Source organism: Manis javanica, chromosome 9, assembly GCF_040802235.1.
Source record: "Manis javanica isolate MJ-LG chromosome 9, MJ_LKY, whole genome shotgun sequence".
Taxonomy (NCBI): Eukaryota; Metazoa; Chordata; class Mammalia; order Pholidota; family Manidae; genus Manis; species Manis javanica.
In genome coordinates this window covers 96,935,720-96,949,325 of record NC_133164.1, presented here as the reverse complement: position 1 = coordinate 96,949,325, position 13,606 = coordinate 96,935,720, and the positions used below count along the sequence as shown (strand labels likewise).

At 39.2% G+C, this 13,606-nt stretch overlaps 1 long non-coding RNA gene across 1 annotated transcript in view; it reads left to right on the top strand.

Annotated features, from left to right (window-relative positions):
- The window catches only part of LOC140843434 (uncharacterized), a 54,503-nt gene extending 41,109 nt beyond the window's left edge, over positions 1-13,394 (top strand). Inside the window, exon 3 of the long non-coding RNA XR_012121205.1 lies at positions 10,880-13,394. This is a non-coding gene — a long non-coding RNA (uncharacterized lncRNA). The remainder of the gene's footprint in view (positions 1-10,879) is intronic.
- Positions 13,395-13,606: the final 212 nt, after the last annotated feature.

Genomic DNA, 13,606 nt, shown 5'->3' with positions numbered 1-13,606 from the left:
AGCCCTGGGTGGTATGTTAAGAGCATCTTCTTATCTGCTGCTTTCGGAAAGTTTCAGTTTGACATCACTATCGAAAAAATGTTAAATTCCAAAGGCTCTGAGAAAAGTGATTTCATACTCTTAAATGGTAATGCTTTCTTGTTTTCTATTACTCTTATCATTTCTTAGTCTTATCTAAGTCCCATAGGTATGAGAGAATTCCTGCTGTTTAACAGAGTAGCAAGACAAATGCCCCGACTATTGTTGTTTACTTACAGTGAATGTAATCCCCTCAGCTCCCAAGAACACACCATAGACTCACTCACTGCCTTTTCAAAATATGGACCATCTAAGCTTGTCTATGCTCAATAACACTCTAAATGTGTTTTTATTCAAGCACTCTTCTCCTAATTATTAAGTTTGGGTGTATTTCAAGGGACACAATCTATCTTTGAGTCATTTACTTTGAGCTCATTCAAATCATTCAGAAGTAGATTCTAAGAAATACTTGCTTTTCAGGTAGTATCAGAGCTACCACATACCTTAAAACTTGGTTCAGTGGACCAAGATAAAATGAAAATGTCAGTTTTCAAGCAAATTTTTGAATTTGATATTGAAAAAGGTTATTAGCAGATAATTACTTCCTTTATTTATTTTCTGTGCTAAGATTTGTAGTCACTCCACAACATTTAGGACCATGCAAGAGACATAGGAATGAGTTAATTTTGTTGGTTGCTAATGTACTCATAGCACCATCTCTATGGCCCTGTATTCATGTCCCTGGGTCAGTATTCATGTTTTTGCCCTGAGGTCACAGAGTGCTCTTTTTTCCTATGTAGCATATTTCCACATAAACCTCGTAGGTAAAGTCAGCATTCGATAAAGAAAAGCCAAGTCAGAAATAAATCACAATATTAAGTTACAGAGGAGCAAGGCTGAATACTGAACGACTGGTACACCAGGATAACACAATTTAGGGCAGTGGTAAGTAAAATCCAGGCCAGCACCAGGAAGCCATGCGGGTGTTCCTTGCTGAAGAGAGAGCTACTATGTAAATGAGAAGTCGAATGAAGAGTACAAGCAGGGTATTCTATCCCACCAGAAGATCAGTCAGTCTCCCTGTAGCCACACAAATGATATTTTTCCCTGTGATCTTGGCACTGAGAAATGCAAATTAGTCATCTCCAAACTGAGCTGTGTCTTCCAAGTTTGTTACTCAAATAGCTGAGAAAAACATAAAAAGCCCTCACTAGAATAATGCAATGGCCAGGACTGGAACTCAGGAGATTTTAGATATGGGGCACATTGTAGCCTGAATTTCTGTTTTGTTTTGTTTTTTCTTTTGGATTTATGGACAGATACAAACTTCCTAAAGGGCAAGGGTGATCCTGTCATCCCAGGTTTAATTTTTCTGCTGGCCATACAGTACATGAATCCAGTCTTCCCAGTCTGACCTGTCTGATCTTGGGTGGTCCGGCCCCTCCTTGCTTCTCAAAGTCTCCAGCCATTTGCCCTCAGGTCACCAACACTTCCAGAACAGAGTTCTGTCACAGAATCCAAAAATGATATGTTGGGATTCTGTGACACATCAACTGGGATATCTTTTTGTCTCCTCACATTTTACTAATATAACCTTTGGACTGACTGGATAGAGGCCATGTTTGTAGGAATCTTCCTACCCTCAACTCCAAGTGAATGGCCTGGAGCCCTCTAGAAATTGATAGATGTATGTCTTTAGTATGCTGAATAAAAAGTTCTCTAATATGACCTAGTAATCAAGACTTTCCATAGCATTCTCAGCTAAGAGGAACTTAGTATTTTCAAAGTTTTGGGAAAGAATCTACTTTGCTGCTCATTTTGTTAAAGTAACAGTTACTTGGCTTAAGGGTGAGGCCCAAATTTTCCAAGTATTCTTAGAAATACTACAAAATGGAAATGGAAAAAAACCTTACATGACCTCAGGGCTAGAGGCTGGGTGATGATTTCTCAGTTGATGTCTGCATTTGATGTGAGGGGGAGCTCTGAGAACCTCCAGTGCTTAGATTTTAATAGTTACACTTATTTAAGAAATACATTATGTTAAAGTTCACGTTCTAGTTACTTCCTGTAAATGGGACATTTATGGAAATGACTCGTGGGTTATTTTATCTTTTTATCTTGGCAACCTATCCACAAGTCAGCAAATATTCACTGGATCCTTACTATGTGTCTAATATGGTATAGAGCCAAAAACCAAGTTTTTTCCTATAGCGATTTTCCCCCAAATTCCATAACTATGATTTTTTAGTAGAATTAGGAAGCAAACTCTTTTTCAAAAAGCACAAAGTAAGGTAACTAGACCAAGTTGGGAGTCTGTAGATTTCGAGGATATAATGGAGATCACCCTGTGCGATGCTGAAGTCATTTACAGGTTTTGTGTTTCAAGACACACCAGTGTCCCCAACACTGTCCTCTACTGAAAGAGGGAAAATCAATTTTCTCTCCTTGCATCTTGTCTTCCTAAATCCTGCTGAATGTACACAATAGCAATCCTCTTTGGAGAGATTTTATCATGGTAGGAGAAGAGCTTTGCTGATACAGTGGCATTAATAACTATTAAAGAAGCATAAGCTGAGAGCTTGGAGGGAAATCTATTCTGAAAGGATTTCCTAAGAGGAATTATCATTCACTTAGAGAGTTAAAACCCTCCCTTCACCACACTACCCACCACAGGTAGCCTGGTCATGAGGAAGTGTCCACAAAGAGGCCAGATGGACAGATCAGGCCTTTCTCCAAGTCAATGGTGGACTCTCTGGGCTTTGCCTACCTGATAGGCAAAGGAAGGTTGCAACCCAGTTTTAACTTAGAGCAGGAAAATAAAATTTGCTTCTCAATGATGTGCATCCCCAGGGCCTTTGTGATAAATCAGCTTTCATAGATTCCTTCTTTGACGTTATTAAGGACAAACGCAGCAGATAATTTTAATAATGCAATCTTCAATAGATCAAGAGTATTGCTTCCAAAGACTACATAGCTGAAAAGACTAATTAACATTGTTTCTTTGGGGAGGGAGCTTGGAAAGTAGTGAGAAGGTGGAGCAATTTAACCAGAGTTTGGATGATAAAATGCTGGCCTTAATTTTCCTTTCTTATCTGGCTGCCTTACACTATGAATCGCAAGCAGCACATTTAGTGTGGCATGTAGAACCATAACCGGCCCACAATCAATGTGTGCCTAATGAGAACAGCCAGCTGAGCAGCCACAATAATCACCTTTTGGACAATCGATACAGAAGGAAGTGTGAAAACAGTTTGATATCAGATATTTCTCTAACCAGCCCTAATCACCCCTAGTCAGAGGCTTGGGAGTGGGATGTATTCCAGAGGCCTTTGATAAGGAGACTGTATTGGAACCTTTTCAAATAATTGCATAATGGAGATATATGGACTACATGGCCTGAGACTTATACAGTAACAGGGGCTGGGAACCACACACAGGTTTGAAGGGAGAACCCTCTATCTTCCTCTGGATATGACAAATAAAGTGCCCAATTTAACCTTACCAGAAACAAAGATGTGAAATATCAAAAAGAGTATTTGTTCAAAATATCAACCTGTAACTATAACTAAAGTAACTGCAGACACTCCTTTCCAATAGCCAGAAAAAAAGCCAGTGACTGACTGAGGTCAGTTTCAACTGGACCCCCACATCGCACGGACTGGCAGTAAATCGCCTGCACAGCCTGCTGTCATGTGCTCCTCAATTATCCTGCACCCTTCTCCTGAAGCAGGCATTCGGGCTTCCCCTCAGCATTTAGAGTAACAGAAATTAGAGGGTGGTGCATTTTTGTCTGCAGTCTGCTCAGGCAGCAGCATGAAATAGAGATAACACAGTTTGGCCACAGCTCTGTGCCCTTCAAGCAAGTCCCATAACTTCTCAGAGCTTCAATTTCTTCCTCACCAAAATAAGGATGTGATCAGCACCCAAGCTCCCCTCAGATCTGAAATTCAGGATCTACAGAAATGCATACCTGAGCAGCCCAATTCTCTTCACAATGAGCTGCAACTGAACACCTGGCAGGTCTTGCCCTGCTATCCCTTCAAAGGAAGCAGGAAGCCAGATGAATCCTAGTTACATAAGGTTAGAAAAAAATCAGATAAACAGTGGAAGATCAGAACATTTTGTCTATTTCCAAATTCCATGTATAAATGACAGATGCCACATAAAACATTCAGGTAATTTACTAAAGGGTGTCTTTTTTGTCCTAACATTTTCCCATTGTACAAACCATATCAACCCAGTTTACACTGCTAGCTCTCATATCACTCTCTATTACTCTTATCCAGTAGTGAAAATAAAGACTCTGGTTGCTACAGATAGTCAGAAACAAGTGAGAACCACGGGCATCACAGAGACACTTGGAACCTATCATTTCTTCCAGAGATTTCATTTTTGTTTGCTATCCAATAAATTGGAGCCAGACCCTGCACCTGGAAAGAACAAAAAAATGTCCAAGGATAGAAGTATTTTGATACAAGAGTCCTGGTAGGTCACTAGACATGGGACCAATTTAAGGAGGTGCAAGCTGAAAGGCTGCAGAATATGCCACCCCAGAATAAGCCACCCCAAAATATGCCACATTGGCATATTGATTATCTTGAGCTGTAGGCACTTGAAAAACAGCAAATGCAGGAAGATACTGGTCAGCTAAGAGTGGCCAGTGGATAGCTAAATGCTACCGATCCCATTTTCCACAGCAGTCCCCCCTTATTCATAGTTTTGCTTTCTGTGGTTCAGCTACTCACAGTCAATTGCCATCCTGATGCAGATGACCCTCTGACGTTTTGTCAGAAGGTCAATAGCAGCTCAGCGTTATGTCACTATGTCACACTGCCTATGTTCTTCACTCCACTTCTTCTCATCACATAGCATTTTATCATCTCACATCATCATGAGATGATATTAAGCACAGCATAATATTTTGACAGAGAGAAACCATATTCACATAACTTTTATTAGAGTATATTGTTACAATTGCTCTATTTTATTATTAGTTATTGTTGTTAACCTCTTATTGGGCCTAATGTAAAGGTAAGCTTTATCATAGGTATGAACGTATAGGAAAGAACACAGTATATGGAGGGTTTGGTACTATTAGTGGTTTCAGGCATCCACTGGGGGTCCTAGAATATATTGCCCTCAGATAAGAAGGGACTGCTATAATTTATCAGCCGAGTCAGGACACATCTGAGACTGAAAAAGAGGCCCTATTAGTAATTACGCCAGGTCAACAGAAGTAAATGAGGACTGAGCCAGGCAAATAGGGCTATGGTCACCCTACCCACACCCTATGATCTGAAGGCTCCTAGTAACTAAAAAAAGAACCACCTCCACAACATCTGAAGAGGCCCAACTAGAGTTCAAGAACCATGGCTTCATTGTACCTTCTGTATTCAGTTCTTCCCTCCATCCTTTTTTTTTTCTTTTTCTTCCTTCTTTCTGCCAATATGTATTTAGCACTATTATTTGCTAATTCCTCTGAAGAAACAGTATAAATCGGAAATGGTCCCTGCATTCATGGAACATGTAGTCTGAGGGAATACAGACACTAATAAAATAATCACACAAAATAAACAGTAGAATTATAAAAGGGCTACCAGGGGAGGTTCAGGTGCAGAGAGAGGGCTTAGGATATGCATATGCAGCTCAGTACCCAGTAAGAGCCAACAGGTATGCCTGGATGCTGCTGAAAACAACGCATCATGGGGGTCCTCTCAATGAAGGCACCATCTTTCTGCTGCTTAATGCCATACCTATGAATAAATAGTGCCTAGGAAAACTTCACTTTTCAAACTTGTTTTCATGAATCCCAAGAGTTGTATCAAGGTTACATCATTTGATCTTCAATTGAAAATGAAGCCATAATTTCAGCCACTTGTGTCCCCAGCAGAGCTGGGTGACTTGGAGACACCTGGGGCTTGCCACCCCAGAGGCAAGGAAAGCTATTGCTTTGTTCATGATATGGCTGGGGAAATAAAAACCCTTGGTCTAATCTTCATGTCTTTCCTCCATGGAAAAGAGGCACCCTATAAATATACATACGTGAATGCTATTGTGTTAATATTGCAAATCAGAACTCACAAGAGAGAGCTAAACAGAGCCCATAAAGAGAACAGAGAGTCTGCCAAGACATGCCATCAGAGGCCTGCTCTCTCATCATCAGGCTTGGTGCCTTGCTGTTCGTCAGCCTACCCCTAGCCCAAGCCCTAAAGTTCACTAAGGCTTCCATAATCTGGACTGTATCATTTAAAATATGAATAATTCTGACTCTGGCTGAAATCATCTAAGTTGTCTTTGAGGGGAGTTTTGCCAAGGATATTAATATTGAAAGTAAAGTGCTGGGGGCTGGAGGGAAAGATATTTAAACAATATTAGTGAATGATTTCCAAGTATTTTAGTAGCACCTACTTATTTACAAACAACTGTGGAAATTAAAAATCATTCTTTCATTTCTCCTAAAACATGTCTCATGTAGAACACTTGAAAAATAGTTGGTTTAAATGTCTCTTTGAACTTGGGGTAGTGAGACTGAAATTTAAGAATAAAAAATTCACATTTCTGATTTAGCACTACTATTTTTATCTTATTATAAATGACAAAATACTGGGCATGAGTGATTAACTCATCCTACTCCACTGCTGTTATGGAGATGTGTAGTGATGTCTGAAGGAAATGTCAAAGGTTTCTTGCTTCTGTACCAATGAGCGAACTCATTTTTAAACCAGGACTTTAAGAGAGAAGTAAGTCTTTCTGCAAAATGGAGTTGACCATGCCACTCCAATCCCCAAACATTACAAGTGACAGAGAATCTACTTCACTGAGAAGATCCAAGTCACAAAAAGTTGCAGCCTCACACAGCTGAAGGCAGCAAATCTCACAGACCGCTAAAGAGCCAAGAATCCTTCACCAAACTCAACAGAGGTTTGGTATTGAAAGACTTTGAATGTCTAAGCATAGACTATGCCATAGTAATAGCACCTCTGAAGCAACAGCAAGACACACTAGCATACACGAATACTGTGGAGCAGCCAGAAGTTAAAGCCTGCAGCCAAATGGTCTCCTTAACCACACCAACAGGGTCATCACCAGTAACTTAGGGCAGATGAATATGGAGGACCAATTTCAGGACCTTTCACCTTTAAACGGGTCGTACACATTGCATGTAGTCACTTTCCTTTCCACAAAATCTTTTTGTTGTCTTCTTAAGTCTTAGTTTAATAAAGAAAAAAAAGTATTTTAGAGGTAAGATCCTGATACCTAGAAACCCAGGTTAGAAAACCCTTGATAAATTGGGGTTAACTGGCTTAATTTCTACTTGGATGTCTAGCAGATTTTAATATGATAACCACTATCACACTTGTACATATTCAATAATTACCACAAAACTATTCTAAGGAAGAAAAAATACTATAACTGTATTTTTATAAACCCTTTGTAAGGTATATTTTTGTGTAAGTTTTATATTGTTCATATTAGAGTAGCAATGTGCTATTAATAAATACAGATAATTGGAATGCATGTTGAAAAGTATTTATTCCTGAGGTGTGAGATTTAAAAAAAAAAAGGGGACCATTGCTCTATATTGGAAGATTTTTTAAAAATAGGATCATATCTTATTTTGCTTTATATATTCAAAGCCTAGCTAAGTTGCTAGAAAATAGTAGACAGTCAACAAATGTATGTTGGAGAAAAGAAAATGGTAATAAATGAACATAGCTACGAACTTCAGATTCCTATACTCTGTATCAGCCCATTTTCATCAATCAAATACAAAATTAGGTCCTAAGCATTGGAACAATTTCGGTGAGACCCATTATTGGGCTCCTTCTACACAAGAGACACCGTCTGACACTATCAACTTCTCATCAATCATCAGATCCCTTTGGAGGAGGCCATACTTGGCTAGGGAATACTGGCCCTTCTCATTTGCAACCTTTCCACAGTACAGATAGCTTCGCACCTGTCATACTGACTAAGCTAGATTCCATTGCTGGAGAAAGTTTTAGCCCCTGCAGCTATCTGGTGTAAGCTGAGAAGACATTACCTAGCCTAAAACTTGCCTTCTTCCCACCTGGAGTACACCTGGTCTTTCCCACACTGCCTTTTCTCTGGCTTTGCTGTGATTCCCCGAAGCAATCAATAGGTATGGCTTTTGTTTTCTTTACTCTCCTTCTTCTGCTTTTATTCTCCCTTTCCAACCTGTGATCCATTCCCACAAAGGAAGGCTCTGCAAAGGTAAAACATGAATAAGGACAACATGCATGTAGTGAAATGGAAAAGTCACCAATAAATATTATATGATACCAAAAAGCAACACACAGAATGGTGTACATACTCTATGGGGAAAAAATACACACACACAAAAAAAACACTGGAATGATAAAGAAATTAATTATTAAATGGTTACATGAAATTGGTGAGGGGGAAGAAAATGAAAGCAAGACTTTTCTGTGTATACACTGTATTGTTGTGATCTTTGAATCGTGGATTGGATATATTCACTTTTTGAAGAAAATTAAGTTAGAAAAACAAATGCCTCAAATTGAAAACAAATTGAAACAAACGAACCCAACTATATATAAAAAAACTGGTTAACAGTGAAAGGATGTCATTCAAAGAACTTGAAAAAACAGTATTTTGACTGTAAATACCTGGTGTGATATATCCTAAGGAAAAAAATCTCACATGTACACACACACACATACAAACTCCCTCAGTAATCATACTGCTTGTTGTAAAATCGGTATTTTCAAACTACTTTTAATATATATTAAAACAAGTAATTATGTTATTGATGTTTCAAGAATCAAAACTTTCAGTATAAAAGAATGCAAATATAAAATTTTCAAAAGTAAAAAACCTTGTTAGACATTTAAATTATGAATATAAACTCATGACTTTTAAAATACATACTTAAAGGCTGAAAGGTTCCAGAAGCAATGTAACCTCAGCATCAATGAACATCCCACTGCCCAGATTATGGCCTCTATTGCTATTCTCCCTGGAAAGAAACCAAGACTCCTTGGAGAAATGGCTGATTCCAGTCTGGGAAAGAAAAGGAGCAAAGAGAGCCTGGGATCTTTTGTTGGATCATAAAACCAGGAAGCCTACAGAAATTAATGGGGCTGTGCAAAACAGATCTAAGATAAAATGTGGAGAGGCTACCACTGGTCAAAGTTGTGGCAATTTGGATCTCAAAAAGAATAATGAACTCAATGGATTGAAACAGATTCAGTCAATGAAAAATCAATGAGTATATAATGATACTATAAAAAAGGAACTCATAGAAATCTCATTTGTCATGATTTGAAGTATTAGCACAACTCCTCTTTTGAAAATTGGGAAATAAAGGCAAATAACTTATCATTTATCTTGTCTTTTTCATAGGAACTGAGTTTCAGGGTAATAAAATAGCTTACTTGGTAAGGGAAACATCTTCACATAGGAATGTCAACAAACAAATGAAAAAAGAGTGGTGGAATTTTAAAAACATTTTAGAAACTCTAAATTAATTGCTTCAGGCAAGGATTATCAATTGGTGTCAAAACCAGTAGGTGAATAGTTTGTACAGTAATACATGCAGAGGGTGCAAAGTAGTACCACACAGATTACTTTCTAGTCCCAAGAGAAAAATGTAACGTTATAATGGAAGAACTGGATTGTCCTTACTTGAATCCAGGGGTCAATGTTAATGTCACTAACAATGGGTCAACCAAATATTATGTATCTTCTGGCATACTACAATATCTTACACCTAAAATCAACTAAACTCAGCCAGCAATGTTTAACTTAAGTCCATTAAACCTTTCAACATAACTTCCATGAGATATAGGAGACATTTAGGCTAAATGACACCACAAACCAGATAAATGAAAATTGTAGTACCTTCTACAGGACACTGAGCTGTTCTCTTTGACAAGTTGGTCAAAAAAGTTGGGGGGTACTATAGCACATTAAAAGATACTAGAAGCAAAGCTGTGCGACAAATGTTTGATAATCAGTTCAGAGTGATGGGAAAGCCCCAATTTGCACTATTTTCCAATTTCCATGCTGTAAGCACCCCCACTATGGCAATTTCAAGCTGCTTCTGTGACATCAAACAACTTGCAATATTCTTTGTGCAAGGGACAGGCCAGCTGTCATGTGCCACTCACTGCTTAGGAGACATAATAATCTATTCAATATTTTCCTGATTGATACTGGAGAAACCAACTATAAAAATCATTTGAATGTCATCTGGGAGACTATTTGATGAGTTTCCAATTTAGTAAAATGAAAACGTGGACATCATTAATGAAAAAAAGCAGATTACAGAATAGTATATACAATAAGATCTCATTTTAGTATAAAACATTATTGGTATGTGCAGATGGATATGCAAATCAATCAATAATGTACAAATGGATTTGCAACAAGGTGACTTCTGGGTGATAAAAATATGCTGGCTTTGTTGTTTTTTAATTTCTCTAAGTTTCAACAATATACCTCCGCTGGTGCTGTAACATTGGACTGTAACATTATAGGGATATTTTTCAAAGACAGATGATAAATGAGGCAGAACTGACATTCTGGAGCTGGGAGGCACCCTGACAGATGGTGTTTGAGGGATCAGTGTCTCTGCTTGTGTCCTTCGAGGAGCCTTTTTTGGCCACTTGGTCCTGTTCGGGCCCTCTGAAAAAGAAACCGGCTGCACTTGTAGAAATCACAGATAAAATGGGAACTCAAGCTTGTGTTTCCTCTTTCTTTCAAGTTCTCTGTGACCGGGGCAGCCCCATCCATTGTGTGTTCTCTTAGCTTCGGTCGGACAGAGCAGTTGTCCATGTGTTTATTCACTCAGTCACTCATTCCTTCACTCCTTCAGCTGTTCCTGATCTCCTGCTACTTTGGAGGCTCGACACAGCCACGGGGCGTGGACGAATGGATGAATGTCCTCGGCAATCCACGTGGGATCCACTCTACTCCTCTACCTCTTCCCCATTATGGGGGGTTTTGAGGGTGAATCACTCATGCTTCTTGGTTTCTGCTGAAAATATTGGCACAGGACTGTTTACCTGGGTACTCATGAAATAATTACTGTGATCAGATGTACTGACTGTGTTTGATACTTCCAGAGGCAATGATCAAATATGCCAACCAGTACAGGCTACTGACGGGTAATATCCAAGTGTTTTTGATCACGTACATATGCTCATTTCTTTATCTATGAATTACATTCATGTACATACATACATTCAATGTTACATACATTCATGTTACATACATACCACCATGCTAACATGTCTTAATTTTTCTTATATTTAGATAATAAATCATTTTATTTCTAAATCCTCTGGAAAATACTAGGTTAAACTAGTCTCCTCTTTGTCTCTTTTTCTCCTCCCTGCCCTCCTTCTAAAATTCACAAAAACAAGTATAAAATTCTCATTAAAAGGAAAGAGAAGTATGGGAATCACCACCACCCTGGGTTAAGCACAGTTCTCCCAGCCTCCTCTTTCTTGGTCCCCTACATCTGAAAGAAACGTCCCCTGATGGGTCTTGCTCATGTATCTCCTGTTCACACATACCCTCACTTCTTCAATCCGCAATGTAATTCAGGTAAATACAGCTTTGTTACCCACTGCACAAATACCAACCACGATGCAGCTTCCAAATGACTCCAGATGTGTCTTCACATTGCCAGAGAGAAAATAACTTTGAGATAGTGTCATTTCAGCAGAGAGCTAACTCAGTGATTTTCATCTGGATGAAATAAGGAAGAACTATAAGGACTTGTCTATTACCCATGCAGGTGAGATAGGAATAGAAACATCCACTCCGTCAAATTGAATGGCCTCGTGCTTTAGCACTCTTAGACTCTGGTTTAACATCAAGATGTCTCAGGCTTTAAATGAAATGTCAAATATAATTTGACTCTGGATTCCCAAGATATATTATTGCCCTTGGACAAAACTTGATAACTCAGCGTTCTTGTGTCAAATGCGTATCTACCTGATAGGGCACTCCATAAAGCTGGTCCCCCCATCACATAAAAACCCTCAGCCAGCCTGAGGAGTCAGGCTCCTCCGTTGCTTGCTTTAACGGGCATGAAATTCCACAAAGAAAATTTTTATGTCCATAAGGCAAAGGCCACTGTTCACAGTTCTCTTTGGGAATCTAATCTGCACACATATGACAGTCCAGTACGAAAAGGCAGGACTTTCAAAGTCACTGGACACAGTTGGCCATGTGCACAACAACTTACTACACATATGCCCTTCCTTTCAAAGTCTCCTTTCTGAGTTCATCATATGGCCCCTAGCCCAGGACTGATTTTCTTCATTGGTGGGAGAATCAGACTTGGTTCCAAAATCCAACTGAAAAGAAAAAGTAAAGAAAGAAATATATAGCAGCCTGCTTCTTTAAAGCAAAAGAAACTCACAGCCTATACTTGGAGGGGCCTGAGGGGCTGGTATGTGCTCAACAGCTATTGGAGTATAGAGATAGAATAAGGAATGTAATCAAAAGGCTCACAGTCTGGCCCAAAGTGATTTTTAAAAACTAACATGGTAGATAACGAAATCTGACAGCTGTAGCCTTGAGTGTATGTAAACACTTTAGTGGAATTTAATCTGTAGTAAGGGCCCTTCTCTCACTGACACACAGCAGTGTAAGAAATTCCAAACTACAGCCAGTATTGCTGAATGTAAATATCATCCTGAAATGTGTCTCTGGGAGGGGTAGTGAGCCATCCTCCTATGAGCATACTAACTGTTCTTCCTTGAGCATTTATGATCCTGAGAGCTCATTTTTTTAACTAAAATAGAGTTGATATACAGCATTAGTTTCAGATGTACAACATAGTAATTCAATGATTATATCCATTACTAAATGCCCACCATGATCAGTGTACTTACCATTGGTCATACAATATTACTATTATTTCTAGCCCCCAGAACAGCAAAGGACAGTGCTATGGTTTGAATCATGTCTCCCCAAAAGATGTGTTGAAGTCCTATTCCCAGTGCCTCAGATTCTGACTTCATATAGAAACAGGGTCTTTACAGAGGTAATCAAATTAAAATGAGGCCATTGAGGAGCCATAATCCCATTATTGGTATCCCTATAAAATGTGGAAATTTGGACACAGAGACAGACATGCACAGAGGGAAGATGATGTGTGGGAGACAGAGAGAATGAGCTAGGAAAATGGAGGGGTGGAGGATGCATCTACGAGCCAAGGAATGCCTGAGCCCGAGAGAAGCTGAGAGGAATGGGGCAGATCCTTCTCTAGGGTCTTCAGAGGGAGCAGGGCTCTACAGTCATCGTGACCTCAGACCTCTAGCACCCAAACTGTGAGACAATACATTATTATTGTTCTAAGCCACCCAGTTTGTAGTATTTTGTTATGGAAGCACTAGCAAACTAATACAGAAGTACTATCATTCCTTGTTACAGATGTGAAAACTAAGGCAGAATTCAAATCCGGTTCTGTGTGACCCCAGAGCTCAAATTCATGCAAGTATTGCAGTGTTTCCAAGCTGGCTTCCATGGGCCTGGCCTGGGATTCACAAACAGGTGCCCAGAATTCAGGGCAATCAGTCCACAAAAT